Here is an 8,740-nt window from a genome sequence, read left to right as displayed (position 1 = left end):
TATAACTTTGAACGGTTGTTAAATGAACGGTTGTAAGTCAAGGACTACCAACATTGGGCGCTGTATGCTTGTTTAGTTTCCTTAGATTCCTTGTGGCCTGTTTGAAACCAACCTATTCCATTTATGTGATTCAATATATTGCCCAAATATTGTCTTGTAAGTAGGTTAAGGGCATCATGTGAATGCAAAAAGAGTTTATTATATTCACTTGAAAACTGATTAAGTCACCATGAAATGGGGATGTGGCATCTGTCTTGTAATTCTACCTGGAGTGCATCAGTACCCAGAATGAACTGTATTACCTCCGTCATGTGACCCTTATCCCAGGTTACATGAGAGAATGTAAGTGATAGCTTTAAATGAACCCTGAACTAAAGAGAAATTTCCTGTCAGTGAGAACAATTAACCCAGGGCTCTTCAAACGTGGCCCTTTTATGACCTGTGGACTTCGACTCCCCAGAATTCCTCAGCCAGGCTGGCTGAGGAATTCTGGGAGTCGAAGTCCACAAGTTATAAAAGGACCAAGTTTGAAGAGCCCTGAATTAACCAGTGGAACAGCTTTGCCTTCAGAAGTTATGAACGCTCCAACATTGGAGCTTTTATAAAAGAGAGTGCACAGCCACTTGTCTGACATGGTATAAGGTCTCCTGCCTTGAGAAGAGGCTTGGACTAGGAGACCTCCAAGGTCCCTTCCAGACCTATGATTCTATATTCTAATACTAGAATACGGGTGCATTATGTGGTATAACCCCATAATTGAATTATATTAATTTGGACCTAACCTAAGGCAGGATAAGAAACAATGCAGTGAAATTCATCAAGGAGAGAAGCAATCTGGAATTAAGGAGAAACTTCCTAACAGTAAGAACGGTTAACCAGTGGAACAGCTTGCCTCCAGAAATCATGGGCGCTCCATCACTGGAGGTTTTAAAGAAGAAATTGGACAGACATTTGTCTGAAGTGGTATAGGGTTTCCTGCTTGAGCTGGGGTGGGGGGGGATTGGACTGGATTAGAAGACCTCCAAGGTCCCTTCCAACAGAGCCTTGGTGGAGCAGTGGGCTAATGCCTCCTTAAGTAACACCAGCTGCCTGCAATTAGTGCAGGTTCACATCCCACCAGGCTCAAGGTTGACTCAGCCTTCCATCCTTCCGAGGTAGGTAAAATGAGGACCCAGATTGTTGGGGGCAATAAGCTGACTTTGTAATAATGCCGCTTGGGGGGGTGGGCGAAAGCCCTAATAAGCAGGCATATACATAGAATGAAGGCTATTGCTAAGCACATTTGATTTGTGCTTAGATTGTAAGCCGCCCTGAGTCTTCAGAGAAGGGCGGGATATAAATGGGATTAAAATAAAATAAAATAAAATATTATTCTGTTAAGAAAGGATTTAATATGGCAACGTCTAACTTTGGCTGACCTTGAAAAAAGTTAAACGGGCTGAACCTGTTGTTCGTTAAAAAGAGGATATCTGAAGTTTATAGAACAGACCAGGAAGCAAATTAATTAACAAATTAATTAAAAATTAAACAAATTTTAAACAAAATTAAACAAAAAAATCTAGAAAGCAACGACCCACCCCTTTTCTGTTATTGCCCCAAAACCACACAGCCCTTCCATGAAATCTCAGAATCCTGTAAATAAAGTCTCCTTCAACATGACCTGGACTCTGATTCTTTTCATGGGCCACGGCAAGGAACTGATTTGATACTGACCTCTTCTAAAGTTTTGCACTTTCCTGTCCAGCCTATCACCCCAGAATTACTTCCCATCCAAGGATCAGATCAGCTAGAGTAATCGGTGACTGGAGAACCATAGATATTTAACTGCCACAGCCAACAGTCTGCAAGATAAACTGTACTAAGGTCTATTTTTATATTTTTACACTGAACTAGAGGCCCTGAATGTTATCTTCTCCTTTGAACTTTGTCCAAGGCACACAATATGAATTATCAGTGGATAGGGATTTCTACAGATCCCTACAAAGCACCCCCAAATTTTCCAGTCATGTTTGGCCAGATGAGATAAAGGTGACCCACACCCATAAAAGCTTTCACATTTCTGACCTTCCTGAACCACTTCACACTTTCAATTTTTTTGTGCCTGTTATCAGCCTCTTATCTTGTTTTTCCCCAGTCCTCTGTTTGCTTTTCAGGTTGCGGCAGAGCCCAGATACTGGGCTGAATCTACAACTGCTTTGGAAGAATCCCTTTCATTCATCAACGATGAGAGACAACAGGCTGAACGCCATATCATTTTTACAACTGTGATATGATAAGGTAATAAACTGGGTAACAATATCATCCTGCCAACACTGGGGAGAAAAACAATACAGTCATCCATCATTGATTCAGCATTCTATGTTGTGACGTTTCATTTAACAGAATGACAGAGTTGGAAGGGACCGTGGAGGTCATTTACTCCAAGCCTCTGCCCAAGCTGGAGACCCTTTTTTGCACACCTCCAGCGCTGGAGTACCCACAACTTCAGCAGGCAAGCTGTTCCACTAATTTTTTAACTGTCAGAAGTGTTCTCCTTAATTCTAGGTTGTTTCTCTCCCTGATTAGTTTCCACCTATTATTATTATTATTATTATTATTATTATTATTATTATTATTATCATTATTATTATCATTATCATTATCATTATCATTATCATTATCATTATCATTATTATTTATTGAACTTATATACCGCCCTTCTCCCGTAGGACCCAGGGCGGTTCACAAGACAATTAAAACAACATTACAATACAAAGTTAATAACAATTAAAATAGATTAAATTATTCTTGATTAAAAATCTAAAAACCCTATAACTCTGATTAAAAAACCCAATTACACTAAGTTAAAAATTAAAAATTCTCAGTCCTGGCCAGAAAGCTCAAAGAGCCAGGTCTTCAGGTCCCGGCGGAACGAACAAAAATCAGAGGCAGTCCTGAGCTCTACGGGTAACTGGTTCCAAAGGGCAGGCGCACCCACAGAAAAGGCCCTCCCCCTGGGTGTTGCCCGCTGGCAATCCTTTGCCAGCAGCACCCTGAGAAGGCCCTCCCTGTGGGAGCGCACAGGACGAAGGGAACTTGATGCCGGCAGCAGGTGTTCCCTCAGATATCCCGGACCCAAGCCATTTAGGACATTATAGGTCATCACCAGCACCTTGAATCTCACCCGGAGGGCAACCGGAAGCCAATGCAGCTCGCGGAGCAGAGGTGTTACATGGGAGTATCGGGAAGCCCCCATCACAACTCGCGCGGCTGCATTCTGCACCAGCTGAAGCCTCCGAGTGGTCCTCAAGGGCAGCCCCATGTAGAGAGCATTGCAGTAGTCTAACCGGCTTCTTGTTTTGTCTTCAGGTGCTTTGGAGAATAGGTTGACCCCCTCTTCTTTGTGGCAGCCCCTGAGATATTGGAAGACTGCTATCATGCCAACCCTAGTCCTTATTTTCATTAGACTACTAGACATACCCAGTTCTTGATTTATTTATATACAAGTTAAAGCAGATCTCTGTTGCAAGGAATCTATTGGTCTGATGCAAAAAAAATCATTATCAGGCATGCAGGCAGTTTCACAATAATGCGAGAACTTGGGAAATATGTGGACAAAACCACATCTAGATGTAAAACTATTAGGTTCATTTTTTTAATATTCCCTTTAATTGTGTTTGATTCGCTTGAGAATCCCTACCATTTTCTTGGTGAGGTTTTTCAGAAGGGGTTGTCATTGCCTCTTTCCTGGGGCTGAGAAAGAGTGACCGGCCCAGGGCTCATCTGGCTTTGTGCCTAAAGTGAGACTAGAAGTCACAGTCTCCCGGTTTTTAGCCTGATACCACTTCACTAAACTGTCTCAGTCGATTTAAGTCCCACCTTTCTTCTAAGGAGTTTGAAGCTTCATATAAAGCAGGGATCCTCAACCTTGGCAACTTGAAGACTTGTGGACTTCAACTCCCAGAATTCCTCAGCTGCTGGCTGAGGAATTCTGGGAGTTGAAGTCCACAAGTCTTCAAGTTGCCAAGGTTGAGGACCCCTGATATAAAGCATTACAGTCCCCCCTCCCAATAACAATATATAAAGCATTACAATCGCCCCTCAGTAACAACCACTTTCTGAGGTAAATTGGGCTGACAGACCCAGCTGAATTGGGCTGAGGGACTGCCCCAGAGCCCCTCAGAAAATTTCTGTGTTTAAGAATAGACTTGAACCTGGTGTCACGAATCCTAACTCAACACCTTACTCACTGCACTCCCCCCGCAATTCAGACTAAAAAGGATCCAGATAAATTTATAAATAGAAACAACTATTTTGGGGCCCAAGAAAACCTATGACTGAATAGAAGTGGAAAAACAAGCTGCTCTTTGTGGAGACTTGGGCTGAAAAGATCCTTAAACTGTAAGGGATTCGGAAGGCTTTGGTTACACAATAATCCATCACCTCCAGCAGAATTTGTGATGGTCTAGGGTCAGGAATACACACCATCTTCACAAAAACAAGCCCAGAGAGCCCTAAAAGCATGAATGCTTTCTTTGTTCAGCTGAAGGACTAATTAGATAATGCCTTGCGACAGTGATAAATTATAAGATTGGCCAGCGTTAATGGGCAGTGAGCCGATGTTTATTTATTTATTTTATTTATTTAATTTAATTTATATACCGCCCTTCTCCTTGGTAGGGACTCAGGGTGGTTCACAGGGCATATATAAATAACAATACAAAAATTAAAAAATATTAAACCAATGCCCAGTTAAAAACAATAATACAATTCTAAAACAACAATTTAAAACCCATAATCCCCCGTCAGGCCAGACCATATAATTCAAATAGGTGGGTCTTCAGGCCACGACGGAAAGTTTGGAGGTCTGATGCCATCCGGAGCTCCACCGGCAGTTGGTTCCATAATGCTGGTTAACAGTTGGTTAACATAACACTACCCCAAAAAAAAAAAATCCAGGGGTTTTGTAGATGCTGGTGACGTCTTCTTCAGATGCAATGGACAGACAAGGTCATTTATACCAGGATACAGAATAATAAGAGTTGGAAGGGACCTTGGGGGTCTTCTAGTCCAAGCCCCTGCTTGAGCAGGAGACCCTATACCAGGGGTAGGCAACCTTGGCTCTTTTATGACACATGGACCTCAACTCCCAGAATTCCTGAGTCAACATAGCTGTCTCAGGAATTCTGGGAGTTGAAGTCCATGACTCATAAAAGAGCCGAGGTTGCCTACCCCAGCCGTATACCATCAGTCCCCAGCCTTTTTGGCACCACGGAAGGCAATTTTTCCACGGAGTTCCTCAGGTTGTGAAACAATGGATTAAGGTGTTTGGGGATGCAGATATGAAATCAGGAGAGCAGATTTCTGCAAAAATCTATTTCTAGCTTGGAATGATTACCTTGAACATATTTCCTGGAACTCTCTGGAGCGTGCTTTATAGATTTCTTCCTGGAATGACTGTTCCCAGTACCTGAAAGGTTATTTTATATTCTAATAGCCTGAAGCAACTGATGGCTTAAAATAGGTGTGAAGAACGAACACCTTTTGGGAGAGAAAAAAACAACCCTCTGGACAATTAGAATATTCTACTTGCTTAGAGAAGATGGAAACCAAGTAGAATAGACCCAACAGCTTGAGATTCATCATTATTGTTTGTGCCTTTTGATTGTCATGTGTGTATACTGCATTTTTTTGTGCATCTTCCTCTAAATTAGGGGTGATTATCTCTAAAGTTTGAATACCACCCAAGATCAATTACTTTAGAGAGAAAGAAGCACATAAAGAAGAAATTCCAGTGGCATATAGAAAGATAACTGGTGGGTAAAACTTTCTCCTAGTTCCCAACAACCTTTTAAGTTTATTCAATTGGGAGTCTTACAACCTCCATTTATGAAAACCAGGTTAATGCTTTGTATGAAGCTGATGAGCTTGGAAAGGGATGTTTGTATTATATTGCTTTGGCACTGACTTCTTTTTTTCTTTAGTGATCGTGTAGAAAGAAAACCTGTAGGAGCTATTGTTCTCTTTCAGAAAATCAGCTACTGTGATTCTGTTGTGGCTAAATCCTTAGCTATCCATTTTTTTGATCTACTGTATATCTGATGTCTGGTGTATTCAAAGTATATCCATTTTGCATTCTTAGCAATACCTTTTAAAATGTTTCTTCAACTTTTCAGTCTCATCCGCAGGATATCCTGGTTTCCTCCTATCCTGGATCTGCTTAGCTTTTGAATGCTGCTCCTGCCGGCTCTCCACTTTTCCTTTTATTAAATGTTATTGATTTTTTTTATTAAAATGCACAGCTATGAGTTAAATAAAGCATGTTAAAAGAGTGTAACTAGATTACAAAGCTGGATTAGTATAGGATTATTTACTCCTGTGATCAAATCAGTAAAACATTTCTACAGCAAGGCTTGTAACAACTGTTCATTAAATCTATCCAGAACACAGTTTAAATTCAGCAGTGAATTCAAACATCTAAACAGCTCAAGCTTTTAACAAATTCCCTTCTCTATGTTTTCTGAAGTTATTATTTGCTAAATAGACATCTCTCATGTCTGAAAGATCAAGTCATGTGAAACAACACATTTGTCCCTATAGGTTAATTTTTTATTCTGTTTTTGTCTTTTAAAAGTACAGTTAGATATAATTTAGCTATACATTTTATGTACATGTACATGCCTTTTTAGTTTTGCTCCCCTTTTAAGCATTTAGGCTCCCCCCACGTTTTCTACTTTTAATTTATTTTTTTCTTTCTCCCCCATTCCTTTAGCTTTATAAACATTTAAAATACATATTAGGCTACGTTTTTTCCTTAAAGCAAATCATTTTTTCACAACTGTAATTTAATTACATAGCTAACTCAATTTATACAGTGTGCTACACAACCTTAACCAACGTTTAAAAAGAAACTTTAAAACATAATTGCTTTTCAAATTGAATAAACGATTTCTAAAATGGGAAAGAAATATCCTGGTGTTAAATGTTTTTATTCAGCTTCAGCTTTTATTCAGCTTCTTTGTTAAAAGTAATGTAAGTCAGAGCCTACCTCCAGAAATTAAAAACTACTATGTGCCGTGTTCAATTTTTCATCATTTTCTTTATAATTACGTCTCATTTTGTGGTGGCTCCTGTATCTAGCAAACACATGATGAGTTAATAACTCCAACGCCTCTAGAACATTTTTTGTCATCCTAATTTTAGCTTTGCTGAGATGATAACCAATAACTTTTAGGCAGAGAGACATAAGAGGCTTTGGATTTCATTCATTCTCAGAAGCCTGTCCTGGACGTGGTTTGACTGGATGACCTTGGATATTTGCCAGCCTTGTCTCTTAAATCAGTTGCTGTTTCCTCTCTCTTAAGTTGCCTAATAAACATAATAGATCTGTTTCAAATGAAGCATGCTTTTTCTGACCTCTTAAACAAGTGTACTGGCTTTTTTTTAAAGGTAATAATTTGCTTTCAGTACCAATCTGACACGTAAACCCAGGAATAAGAATCCTGCCAAATTTTATAGACCTAGCTTGCTGTTAAGGACAATGGATCTTTCCCCCCCTCCCCAAACAGTTAGAAAGGAGCCTTGTTCATGGTTGACAGCATTAAAATTGACATTTTATTTATTTATTGACCAAATTTACATAGCTGCGCTAGAAAGCAATTCTGGGCAGCATACAACGATTCAATAAAACAATTTTTAAAAAAGTTGTTTCACCAATTGTTTTTTTTTCCTGCAGATATTTGACTAGGCGTTTGGCTGCATGTGTTACCAAGATTCTGTTTGATTGTCGCCAATCGACCTCCAATTAATTAACTAAATGGGTCTGCAATGGTATTTATCTCATTCGGCAAAAACTGGTGACAGATACTCCTCGTCTTATGACCAGGGATACTTACAACTCAGTTCTGAAGTTCCAACGGCTGAGGTTCCCCTTGCAGTCAGTTGATCACATTTTGGACGCTAAGCACCTGGTCCAGATTTACAGTTGTTGGAAGAGTCCAGCAGTCACACGAGGCATTTACTTCTGGTTTTTCAGCAAAACTGGGCGATCGGGAACACTGGCGTCACCGCATTCACTTGATGATCACCACAAAAGAAGACTGTAAAATCAGGTTGGTCATATGAGTGACCCGCTTTATGATCCTTTCAACTCCAATATGGTCTTAACTTGAAGATTCCCAGTTCAGATCAATCCCCCTCTTCAGTTATCAAATTCAATTTAATAGTATCTACAAATTTAGATTTAGATTTGGACCAAATTGGTCATTTCTCCTCCAGACATGGTTGCCATGCCAACCCTTTAGACTTGCTAGCCATTCAGAACTGGCCTCTGTCTAAAATTTGGACTCGGGAGAAGGTGAGTTTAGAATTTTGCCCCATTTTACGACTTTTCTTGCTACAGTTGTTAAGTGAATCACTATAGTTGTTAAATTAGTAACACAGTTGTTAAGCGAATGTGGTTTCCCCATTAACTTTGCTTGTCAGAAGGTCGCAAAAGGGGATCACGTGACCCCAGGACACTGCAACCGTCATAAATACATGCCAGTTGCCAAGCGTGACCATGGGGATGCTGCAACGGTGTGAAAGAAGGTCATGAGTCAATTTTTAAAGTTCTGTTATAACTTCTAATGGTCATTAAATGAACTGTTCTAAGTCAAGGACTACCTGTACTACATCCCACTTTTTAAAACGATGCCTTTCAAAAAAAGCTCAAGGAATCTTACAATAGTATTTAAAAACCCTTTTTTGAACGCCCAAGGAA

This window comes from Vipera ursinii (genome assembly GCF_947247035.1).
Source record: "Vipera ursinii genome assembly, chromosome: 4".
NCBI classification, from domain to species: Eukaryota; Metazoa; Chordata; class Lepidosauria; order Squamata; family Viperidae; genus Vipera; species Vipera ursinii.
This window is presented reverse-complemented; position numbering follows the sequence as displayed.